The following is a 13147-nucleotide window of genomic DNA, read 5'->3' on the forward strand; positions in this document are numbered from 1 at the left end:
TTAGCCAGGATGGTCTCGATCTCCTGACCTCGTGATCCGCCCGTCTTGGCCTCCCAAAGTGCTGGGATTACAGGCGTGAGCCACTGCGCCCGGCCTGGGTAGTTTAAATGACAGAAATTTGTTTCTAACCATCTGGAGCCTGGGAAGTCCAAGATCAAAGCACCAGCAGATCTCTTGCAGGATGAGAGCCTGACTCCTGGTTTGCAGATGGCCATCTTCTGATTGTATCCTCACAGGACACAGAGCAGAGACAGATAAAGAAGGCTTTCTCATGTATTTTTTACTGAGGCCACTAATCCCATGCATGAGGGCTCCACCCTAATGATCTAATTACTTCCCAAAGGCCCCACCTTCTAATACCATCACTGCTTCCACTCATACTGGGAGACAAAAGGGAAGTCAGAATTTCAACATATGAATTTTAACAAAACAAACATTCAGTCCATAGCCGTGTTTCCTTCACAGAAAAAATGAAGCAAAAAAAAAAAGTTTTTAGCTCAGACAGTATGGCTCAGATACAAGCCATTTTGGTCAAGGAAAGATTCTGAAATTTGACCAGAAAGTAGCAAGTTGAAAACAGAGTAAACTTAACTGCAGAGAAAACTGGGCCTATTCTGGTTTGTAAAGGGTTGGATGTTATATTTTAAATAGTTTCTCACCATTTGTGTAGTTACCACAATATTAGTTCTAGTTCTTGAAAGCATACTCTTTGGAATTTCACATATAATCTGTGTGTCTCAGACTTCAATAGCCAGGGGGTAAAATTTTGATCACATTAACATGAAAAACATCCTTTCTTTGACTCTGGCAGCTACCATCCTTTTAGGACTTCCCACTCTCTTTGTACTCTCTCCAGTTCTTTCTATAAGTTTCCTGTGTGTTTATGACCAAGTTTTTTCAACTTGCAGAAGCCTAAGAAGCTGTGTAAAGTAATTTCCTAATCCAGCCATGAGGGCTGCTATAGCACCGCCCCACAAGGCCAGCACCACACTCAGACAGACTTACTTCTCCCTCTCTCTGTGATAAACTCCATTATACTGTAACACATTAGAAAACCCTTGGCTCGGCCAGGCGCGGTGGCTCACGCCTGTAATCCCAGCACTTTGGGAGGTCGAGGCGGGCGGATCACGAGGTCAAGAGTTAGAGACCATCCTGGCCAATATGGTGAAACCCTGTCTCTACTAAAAATAGAAAAATTAGCTGGGTGTGGTGGCACACACTTGTAGTCCCAGCTACTTGGGAGGCTGAGGCAGGAGAATCGCTTGAACCGGGGAGGCGGAGGTTGCAGTGAGCTGAGATCATGCCAATGCACTCCAGCCTGGCAACAAAGCGAGACTCTGTCTCAAAAGAGAGAAAGAAAGAAACAAAACCCTTGGCTCCCAATATGTCATGGTTTTTAAATAATTGTACAAATATTTATTGAGCACCTACCATATGCCAGACACTAATTTGTGGATATACAGTTGATCCTTGAACAATTAGGGGATCAGGAGTGCTAATCCCTGCAAAGTCAAAAATCTGAGTATAAGTTTTGACTGCCCCAGAGTGAGCTACTACTACTCTACTGTTGACTGGAAGCCTTGTGAATAACATAAATGGTTGATTAACACGTATTTTGTATGTTACATGTATTATATACTGTATTCTTACAATAAGGATGCTAGAGAAAAGAAAATGTTATCAAGAAAATCATAAACAAGGGAAAATACATCTACAGTATTATACTATGTTTATCCATCCCATAAGTTTATGTCATCTGTTTACAAGGTGACATGGCAGGCAACCATACCTGCAGACCTCTATCTATGGTACATACTGAGCGATTCAACTTTTTCTTGTAATGTCAATGACTCTTCTCTACTTCTTGGGAGCACTTCCAGCATTACTAGTGGCACCTTGCATGGGTTCCACAGTGTTATTCGAGGTTTAGAGTATTACAGCAAACACGATGAAAAGCACGTGAGACCCACAAGACATCACTTTTTGCTGCAATTTGCAATTTACTGGAGTGATGAACTGTCCACATGGAGATTATTAGCATCACATGACATGTTAAGTGGATGCTTCTTACACTTGAGCTCACCATCGTAGCACTAGGAGGAGGCTATGAAATTATTACAGTTTAATACAGTATGTACTGTAGTTCATTTTCTGCAGTTGTGATTTAATACTGTATGTTTGTTTGCATTTCTCTCAAATGTGAATTGCACCACATATGATCTGTGTGTTATGTGCATGTTTTGATAAATTTTAACTTTTTGTCTTAGTCCATTCTGTGTTGCTATAAAGCACCACCTGAGACTGGGTAATTTATAAAGAAAAAAGGTCTGTTTGGTTCACAATTCCGCTGCCTAAATCTGCTGAGGGCCTCAGGCTGCTTCCATTCATGCTTGCAGACAAAGGGAAACTGACCTGTGCAGAGATCACATGGTGAAAGAGGAAGCAAGAGAAGGAAGGAGGGAAGGGGGAGGCCTGAGGCTCTTTTTAATTATTTATTTTTTTTGGAGATAAGGTCTCACTCTGTCACCCAGGCTGGAGTGCAGTGGCACAGTCATGGCTCACTGCAGCCTCGACCTCCTAGGCTCAAGGAATCCTCACATCTCAGCTTCCCTAGCAGCTTGGGACTACAGGCGTGCAACCCATGCTGGCTACTTTTTCTATTTTTTGGTAGAGATGGGGTTTTGCTATGTTACTCAGGCTGGTCTTAAACTCCTGGCCTCAAATGATCCTCTTGCCTCAGCCTCACAAAGTGCCAGGATCACAAGTACGAGTCACCACACCCAGCCTTAGGATCTTTTTAACAACTAGGTCTAGGCCAGGCACAGTGGGTCAGGCTTGTAATCCCAGTACTTTGGGAGGCTGAAACGGGTGGATCACTTGAGTTCAGGAGTTCGAGAGCAGCCTGGCCAACATGATGAACCCCTGTCTCTACTAAAAATATAAAAGTTAACCGGGTGTGGTGGCAGGTGCCTGTAATCCCAGCTACTTGAGAGGTTGAGGCAGGAGAATTGCTTGAGCCCAGGAGGCCGAGGTTGCAGTGAGCTGAGATCTCTGCACTCCAACCTGGGTGACAGAGCAAGACTCCATCTCAAAACAAAACAAAACAACAATAACAAAACCCAGGTCTCATGGGAACTAACAGAGTGAAAACTCACTCACTAAAGCCCTATACCCAGGGAGGGCATTAATCTATTCATGAGTTATCTGCCCCAAGACCCAAATATCTCCTATCAGACCCCATCTCCAACATTGGTAATTAAATTTCAACATGAAGTTTAGAGGGGTCAAACATCTAAGCTATAGCGCTTCTTATAATAAATTTGTATTTTATTGTATCAGATGATAAAACAGACCATATATATTGTATGCGTGTGTGACATACTTAACTTTTGCTTAATTTTTTTTTGATATTCCTAGGCTTCCACAGCTTATGCATATTTTTCCAAATTGTCACAAATTTCCAAAAAATTTTCCAATATATTTATTGAAAAAAAATTTGCACATAAGTCCATTATGCAGTGCAAACCCGCCGTGTTTTCAGCAGTCAGCTGTACACGTATTAGGCCCTAGAAGCTGCAAATACTTATAATAATGGCTAAATCTTCATAAAAATCATTTAAAATTGTGATGGCCATTATGTGGAACGTTCCAGATGAACAACATTGAATCATCCAAAAATATTTTAAAATATTTTATTGCCTCCTTTAAAAGGCTCTTTAAAAAAGACCAAACAAATAGCGTAAATGGCTAATTGATATGAATTAAATATACCAACTTTTTCACTTAGTTACTATCCCATCCCAAAGACAAAAATAAAGCTAAATAAAATGTTTATAAATGTTAGACTCCCAGATCAAGCAGGCCTAGAAAATGCTTTATTTGCCCTATATGTCAGTGAACTCTGCCCTAAAGTCAATAATCTTATTAAAAAATAAGTTGAAAAAAACTGCCTATTAAACTAAATCAGGCTCCAAAATACAACTTCCTGAAATTTAGCTGGCTATTTTGAAACTTTTGTTTGTTTGTTTGTTTGTTTGTTTTTTGAGATGGAGTCTCACTCTGTCACCCAGGCTGGTGCACAGTAGCACAATCTTGGCCCACTGCAACCTCCGCCTCCTGGATTCAAGTGATTCTCCCTCCTCAGCCTCCTGAATAGCTGGGATTACAGGCGTGCACAACCATACCCAGATAATTTTTGTGTTTTTAGTGGAGACGAGTTTCACTGTATTGACCAGGCTGGTCTTGATCTCCTGACCTCAGGTGATCCACATGCCTCAGCCTCCCAAAGTGTTGGGATTATAGGCATGAGCCAGTGCTCCCAGCCTGAAACTTTTTGTAACATTTACATGTATACAGGAAATCTCTGTATGTAAGAGTGTCTCCCTCTTTGTACTTAAGTCACTAGAAACTTTTAAGGTGCTTTTCCTGGCCATCTTCTCTTACCTGGAACTTTACCTCTGCCTTCCTTGTTTCTGCAAATAATAATGTTTAGATCTAAGGTCTGTGTCTTTGAGATATAAATTTCCTACCTTGTTTCATCTAGGAGTCATAACTTTGTAAGTGCAAATTTAGGGTTGCCCAGCTAACAACTAGTGACAGGACTGATGACCTGAAAGGGATGAGAAAAACTACGTGAAAACTGGCAAATGAAGAATTTTGTGCATAATCAATTTGGCTAAAAGCTAGATCTCCTTTTGTCTGTTCTCTGCATCTGTATGTCTGTGTGTCTATAGGTGTTACGTGCATGTGATAGCTCTCTACCAAAATGTGTGAAAGAGTTCTAGTTAAAGAAAAAATAAGCACTTAAGTTTTTATCAGGAAAATAGAAACTAACTTAAATGCCTTTTAGTTCATGTAATTTGGACAAATCTTTGGTCAATGAGACTAGTTAAATATTGGCTTAACAAACAAAATCTGTATATTCTCATCAGCACAATGCTCATGTCTTCAAGTTTAGGATCCTTGCTTTGGTCATGATTACCCACCATTCCCATGTTTTTAAAATGGTTAATAGGAGGCTAGTTGTGGTGGCTCAAACCTGTAATCCCAGCACTTTGGGAAGCAGAGGTGGGCAAGTCACTTGAGGTCAGGAGTTTGAGACCAGCCTGGCCAACATGGTGAAATCGCATCTCTACTCAAAATACAAAAATTAGCCGGGCATGGTAGCAGGTGCCTGTAATCCCAGCCACTTGGGAGGCTGAAATGGGAGGATTGCTGTAACCTAGGGGGCAGAGGCTGCAGTGAGCCAGAATCGTGCCATTGCACTCCAGCCTGGGCAACAGAGAGAAACTCAGTCTAAACACAAAAAAAAAAAAAAAAAAAAAAAAAAAATGGCCAAGGGAAACAATGTGAGATGATGGCTAACTAGTTTTGTTTAATGTTGCATAAAATTTTCATGAACAGTTCAAGCATAATTGTTAAAATGAATAAATTAGATGTAAATAAGGTAAAAATTTATACTTTTTCAAGAATAATTGTTTTATAAAATATGTCTACTTAAAATAGTTTTAAGATTTTTGTTTGTTTGTTTGAAACAGGGTCTCACTTTGTCAACCAAGCTGGAGTGCAGTGGCAAGATCTCAGCCCATTGCAGCCTCAACCTCCTGGTTTCAAGAGATCCTCCTGCCTCAACCCACCAAGGAGCTGGGACTACAGGTGTGCACCACCATGCCTAGCTAATTTTTTTTGTATTTTTTGTAGAGATGAGGTTTCACCATGTTGTCCATGCTGGTCTCGAACTCTTGAGCTCAAGCTATCCACTCGCCTCGGCCTCCCAAGTAGCTGGGGCTACAGGCATAGGCTGCTTCACTTAGCTTAGTTTCAGCTTCTTAAATTTTATAGAAAGACAAAACATACTTAGGTCTGTTAGTAAATATGTCCTGTTCCAAACTAAGAAATTGTATGTTGAAGAAGCACATATTTCCAGAAACTATGAGATGGAATTAGTCTACTGTATTCTAGGTCACAATGGCTAATAATTAAAATTCTAATTAATGTACATAATTAAAAGTACTAGAAATAAGAGAAACAATTCTATATGTAAAGTAAAGTAAGGTACATTTTGGTGAGAAAAATTGTTATAAAGATAGGAGGATATATTTTGGTTATAAAGTGATTCAAAATTATTTAAAAGCTGTTTCAAAATATGGATTTAAGAATGAAATAGGCTGGGCGCAGTGGCTCACGCTTGTAATTCCAGCACTTTGGGAGACCAAGGCCGGTGGATCACCTAAGGTCACGAGTTCGAGAACAGCCTGGCCAACATGGCGAAACCCTGTCTCTACTAAAAACACAAAAAATTAGCCAGGTGTGGTGGCAGGCACTTTCTTGAGACTCTCTGTCTCAAGAAAAAACACACAAAAAAAGAAATAAAAACAAGGCAGGCAGGCAGGAACCAGTAATTAGGAGAAAGAGATGTCAGGAAGATTTTTATAAGTATGAGGATATGCTTTTTGGTAAAAGCAGATAGTTAAAAAGAGAAGGAATTTTTTTCTTTTTTTTTGGTATAAGAATTTGTGTGGTCAAAATGATAAGGGGAAAAGGAAAGTAAATTTTTGTCATAAGGTAGTATGATTGGCTGTTCCAGTATGAGAAAGAAGGAAGTACAGGACAAAACTGAAGGTGTAAGCAAGTGATAAAACATTTGTGGGAGATTAATGTTATCTCCTTTCTATTCCTTATGAAAGAAATTTTGTGTGTAATCAATTTGGCTAAAAGTAGAAGATAATTGTTTACAGATTTTCTAAAAATTAAGCTTTTATATGAAAAGTACACTGATGTGAAATAAAATGCTCCCCTGTCTTAAAACAACAAAGTTTTCCTGGAGTATTTACTCCTCTTAATAAAAAATAATAATAGAAGCTTTTTCTTTACCTTCTAAGTAATCGGCCTATGAAACAAAGATTTTGTGTTTTATCAAAGTAATTTCTTATGCCTCATGATTTCTTTATTAGGTCTTTCATTACTTAAGAAAACTCGGGAGGCTGAGGCAGGAAAATGGCGTGAACCCGGGAGGCGGAGCTTGCAGTGAGCCGAGATCCGGCCACCGCACTCCAGTCTGGGCGACAGAGCGAGACTCCGTCTCAAAAAAAAAAAAAAAGAAAAAAGAAAAAGAAAAAGAAAACTAAGCCTTGGGCCAGGAATGGTGGCTCATGCCTGTAATCCCAGTGCTCTGGGAGGACAAGGTGGGAGGATCATTTGAGGTCAGGAGTTCAAGACCAACTTGGCCAACATAGCAAGATCCCGTCTCTATTAAAACATTAGCCAGACATAGTGGTATATACCTCAGCCTCCCAAATAGCTGATACTACCAGCATGAGCCATTTCACTCAGCTGTGTTTTGGCTTCTTGAATTTTATAGAAGGACAAAATGCTACTCAGGAGACTGAAGTGGGAGGATTGCTTGAGCTCAGAAGTTCAAAGGTGCAGTGAGCTGTAACTGCATGACTGCACCCCAGCCTGGGCAACAGAGTGAGACACTGTCTCTGAAACAACAACAACAACAACCACCGCCACCACCACCACCAGTCTTAAAAGAATTAAGGTTTTTTACAGAAGGTTTGTATGTAATCTTTTGCATTTGCCTTTGAAGTCTTTTAGGTATCACTGTGGTCAAATGAATGACTGTTATTTTATAGTCACCTGTGATCCTATTTTGATTAAGTGTTTTAAACCTTTTGATATGTTTGACAAATTTCCCCAAATCAAATTCTAAAATTGTCTTTTTTTACCTCAAACTAAATTTGGAACATTTCAGAAGAGCCCCTGAAAGTATGAAAGAGATATATTAAGCCAATTCTGTTTATGTGAAATGTTAAAATTACACAGAGAGCATTGTCAAAGTAAGAAATTATGTTTACTCTTCTTTGAGTTGTATTTGTATGGTTATGTTCTTAATATGTGCATAAAACCGAATAAAAATCTTAGAAATCTAGTATGTTATCTATTATAATTCTGGTTATTATATTAAAATATTGTATGCCACAGAAATAACCAAATTTCTTGGTCAATTGTCAGTTGCATCATCATTATAATGAACTCTCATCAGGTTTTTAACCATGGACATGGTTGCTTTATTCTGACGCCTTTTTGAAAACTTTTTATAAGCAACTATATCACAAAGTGTTATGTTTTCAAGGAGGTTCGTGGAAAGGATGAAAATAACCCTGTAAATACGAGTTTCTGATAATTTGGAGATCATACCATGGGACTGGGTAAGAATTTCTTTTTTTTAGGTCTTTTAAAATTTATTTCACTAGTTTTGTAGTTATCAGCATACAGGAAACATACTGTGCTAAATTAATCCCCAACTACTTTTTTTTTTTTTTTTAATACTTTAAGTTCTAGGGTACATGTGGATAACGTGCAGGTTTGTTACATATGTATACTTGTGCCATGTTGGCGTGCTGCACCCATCAACTCATCAGCACCCATCAACTCGTCATTTACATCAGGTATAACTCCCAGTGCAATCCCTCCCCCCTCCCCCTTCCCCATGATAGGCCCCAGTGTATGATGTTCCCCTTCCTGAGTCCAAGTGATCTCATTGTTCAGTTCCCACCTATGAGTGAGAACATGCGGTGTTTGGTTTTCTGTTCTTGCGATAGTTTGCTGAGAATGATGGTTTCCAGCTGCATCCATGTCCCTACAAAAGACACAAACTCATCCTTTTTTATGGCTGCATAGTATTCCATGGTGTATATGTGCCACATTTTCTTAATCCAGTCTGTCACTGATGGACATTTGGGTTGATTCCAAGTCTTTGCTATTGTGAATAGTGCTGCAATAAACATACGTGTGCATGTGTCTTTATAGCAGCATGATTTATAATCCTTTGGGTATATACCCAGTAATGGGATGGCTGGGTCATATGGTACATCTAGTTCTAGATCCTTGAGGAATCGCCATACTGTTTTCCATAATGGTTGAACTAGTTTACAATCCCACCAACAGTGTAAAAGTGTTCCTATTTCTCCACATCCTCTCCAGCACCTGTTGTTTCCTGACTTTTTAATGATTGCCATTCTAACTGGTGTGAGATAGTATCTCATTGTGGTTTTGATTTGCATTTCTCTGATGGCCAGTGATGATGAGCATTCTCCTGGGTGAGAATTTCTAATACTCAAATGAAGAAATGGATGAATTTATGAAACGGCTAACCAAGATCAAGCAGAACAAGAATTAATTACATGAAACTGAATGAACTGATGAAGAAGAAGAATCATGGGTTTTTATGGCTTTGTAAATTTGAAACATTGTTGGTTCTCTTAAAGTTTTATGTTTCAGATTTAAGAAAAATATTTTTTTAAGTTACCTATAATTTACAGAAATTTGGTAAAGTATACTTTTGCAAACAATAATGGAAACATTTGCTTTTTCTTTCTACATGATCCTTCCAGAATTTGGACAATATTTGTGAATATTCTCACTTTTATGACAATAAGATTATTTGAATAAGTTCAATAATAATTTGTCCCCTTTGTAACAGGATACAGTCAGAAGCATTGGTTATATTGCCAACACTTTCACTGGAATGTCATATTTGAGAATGTGCATAAAATACCTGACTTCAAGGGTTCCCACCCTTACAGTGAGTGTGTAAAAATTGCCATTTTCTGGCAGGTCAAGGAATCTTCAGATACTAGATACTGCAGGCAAAGTCTGATGTCTACCTTGGTTTGGCTTTCTAGAGTAGAGAGATTTTTTTAAAGTCTAATCTGAGATTCCTTGGCAAAATTTACAGCAAAGCAAATTTAAAAAGAGCCTATATGGTTATTCTTGCTGCAGTTATATGAAATAATCAGGGCAAGTTTAATGAGACTAAACTTATTTTGCAAATACATTAGTCTTACTTTGATTGTAACTGGAGCTTATATGACAGGAGCTCCAACTTCAGACCAACCATAGAGTTCTGATGAAAAAGTTTGTCCCAAGACCTTTTCCTTAAGAAGTCTATCCTTTTATACCAGCACTGGCATTTGTAAATGCCAAAGCAATCAATTCAGAAGTAGAAGTCAATTTGTTTGCCCTTTCTATTATGCCTAACAGTATGACTGGTTTTTGTTGTTTTTTACTAGAATTTCTGAGTTAACAGATTATTCTGACCTCCAATAGACAGAGCTTTGGGGGGGAAGTTGAGAAAAACAGATAAAGTGTGGTATCAACATGACAATGAATTGCAGACTGAACAACAGTTAGACCAAGGGAATATTATGAAGTCGACACGTATTAACTAAGGCTCCCCTCCTTCTACACACATTTCCCAGGTATTCATCAATGCCCACTACACAACAGCGAGGCGTCTCTTTTAACCCTCACCTAAGTTTACCTGCTCTACAGGCCACTTCTGGATTCCTTAGATGACAAACTCTCATTAATTCACACATTCAATCATTTCACTGACTCATCATTTCTTTAAAACTAACTATGTGTCAGGGTCAGATGTGTTATAAAATCAAATAAGACACAACTCTTACCCTCTGGGGAAGATAGCAAGGTAAATTAATGATAACATGAGGTAGGACATGTGTTACACCAGAGGCTAACAGAGTGCCCTCTGAGAAAACAAAAAACAAAAAAACATGATATGGCTGGGCATGTCCTAAAGATCAACTCTTCCAATGAATACCTGTAATATACGTATTTACAGCTTTGACCCAAGGGAAAAAGCTAATGGTTGGTAGTGTAAGTGCTGTGGCAGCATAGTAGAGCGTATTTCAAGAGCTTAAAGGGTCTTTGTGTGCACCTCAAGTTATTCCATCTACATAGCTTTTAATTCTTCCCCATATAACACTAATTGTAATGAGTAGTTTTCGTTTTTTCTCCTCTTAGTACTCAAATTCATAAAGAGATAAGCGATGTGTGCAATGGCCATGAAAAGTAAACCTCTCAGATCTCAGGGGGTGACTGACAACCCCAGCTGCCACACCTCTGGATCTGCCATCACATTCTTTCAGGCCACGTTTTCTCCAGGCTGCTCCCAGTGAATGATTGAGCCTGGCAGGGGTACTAGAGCAGTCTCATTCCTGCAGCACATGAGATCCCCCCTAGTTAGCTGGATTTAAGGACCCACTGGAATCACTGTGAGATTGACCTGAGCTAAAATTTCATGGATCTTCCAACCTCCATAAGCCTCTACTCTGCCTGGAGGGCCATAGAGGCATTTTGGGTCTCTGGAATAAGTGTCAGTTCAGAGCCAATGCCCAGCAGACCCCCAAAACACTGGTTATTTCGTTTTCCCCAATGCACAGTTACCCTGAGGAAAGGCAGTAGGTCCCTTCGTGGAAGGCTGGAAAAAAGATTAGCAGTATATATTTTCCATAGGACAGGTTCTTCCTCTAGGGAAGAACCCTGGCCTCCCCTTCTGGGGAGTTTACAGACCTGATTCTGTGTCTGTAAATTGGCTCAAGCCTGGGAATTGATTGAGAAGCCATGAGTCTGTTTTTATGATTCATTTTATACTTTTGTTCATTGGGTCTAGAATTTTTTTGCATATACAGATTAACTAAGAATTTAGTAGTTTTCCTACCCCTTTCACTTCTAAGAACATCATGATGCCATAGGTCTGCCCTGGCAGACTACAGGGCAGACTATTCTGATTGCTGTTTGAATCTGCTGCCAATTACAGTAACTATGCCTGCCTTACCTTTGGCAGTCAAATGCCACCACTTGCTCCTGACACCTTGGGATCCAAATACTCTCACCACAGTTAAGTTTTCCAACTGAGTGGCTGCAATTCCCATTGTAAGTTCTGGCTGACAGAGAAGAATGGTCACAGAGCTTTTCAGGATGCTGGAGCTCCTTGTCACAAATTTATTTCTCAATGTATAGATGAAAGGCAGGTCTCTGGACCCTCCCAGTGTGAGTGAGTAGCTCACTGACTCTGGGAGGATTGGTGGAGGGTGTGGGGGGGACATTTGTTCTTTAGACTCCTTCCATGTCAAGTCACAGGTTGGGAATGACTGTGTTTCTCTACCAAAGGATATAGCTCCTTTCAAGATGCCTAGGGGTAGGGAACAAATCCTCAAGAATTTCATCCTGCCTTGTTGCTTGTTCTTAACCTTGCCCATACCTTTGTAAATAGACCTTTCATTAAACACTCTTCACTGCTGGAACCCTGCTGGAACCCTATGTGATATCTAATAATTCCCTAGTATCTATGGGATATAGAACAAAATTTCACTGTTTCAAAAGATTCTTTCATATATTTATTTACCAGATTTATATTTTCTCTTTGGTGTGCTAGATCATCTTTGCTTGATAGATTTACATCTATTCTTAGGAAGTAGACTATTAATAGTGATACTGTATTGAAAACACAGTTTATTTTTATTGTTGGGGATATAAAATGATGTGGATTATCATTTTAATATTGTAAACTTCAATCACATTTTATTCTTCTCCACATCAATCCCTATACATAAGATACATAGACGTCTTTGCTGAGTTGAGTACTTTCCTGTATGTATACTGCAACAAAAGGGTTTTTAAGTTTTTATTTTTGAGATACATTCTAAATTTTTTTGCAGAAGTAATAAGGAAGAACAGAAAGACTTTTCTGGTTGAATCACTATCTAACACTCATTAGGCTACACGTTTCCTCATACATATTGCTTTAGCTGCATTTAACAAGTTTTGATACAGAGTAATTTCATTTAGATCTAAATATATAGAGCAGGCTAGGCATGGTGGTTCAGACTTATAATCTGAGCACTTTGGGAGGCCCAGGCAGGAGGATTGCTTGAGCCCAGCAGTTTGAGACCAGCCTGCGCAATATTGGGAGACCCTGTCTCTACATAAAATTTAAAAATTAGCTGGATATGGTGGTCCCAGCTACTCAGGAGGCTGAGGTGGGAGGGTCGCTTGAGCCCAAGCTACAGTGAGTTACACACACACCAGTGTATTCCAGTCTGGGTGACAGAGCAAGACCCTATCTCTAAATAAATAAATAAATAAATAAAGCAACGTATATTTAGATATAAATGTCTTCCAATTTCCATTATTATTTCTTGATTAATACACAAATTATTAAGAAATCACATTTAAATTTCTAAAAATATGAATATATTTGGTCACCTGCTATTGATTTTTAATTTTTTGTGAGCTAGTACATAATCAATTTCTTTTTAATACTGAAAACGTGAGAAAA

This window comes from Mandrillus leucophaeus, unplaced genomic scaffold (genome assembly GCF_000951045.1).
Source record: "Mandrillus leucophaeus isolate KB7577 unplaced genomic scaffold, Mleu.le_1.0 Scaffold566, whole genome shotgun sequence".
In the NCBI taxonomy this organism is placed as follows: domain Eukaryota; kingdom Metazoa; phylum Chordata; class Mammalia; order Primates; family Cercopithecidae; genus Mandrillus; species Mandrillus leucophaeus.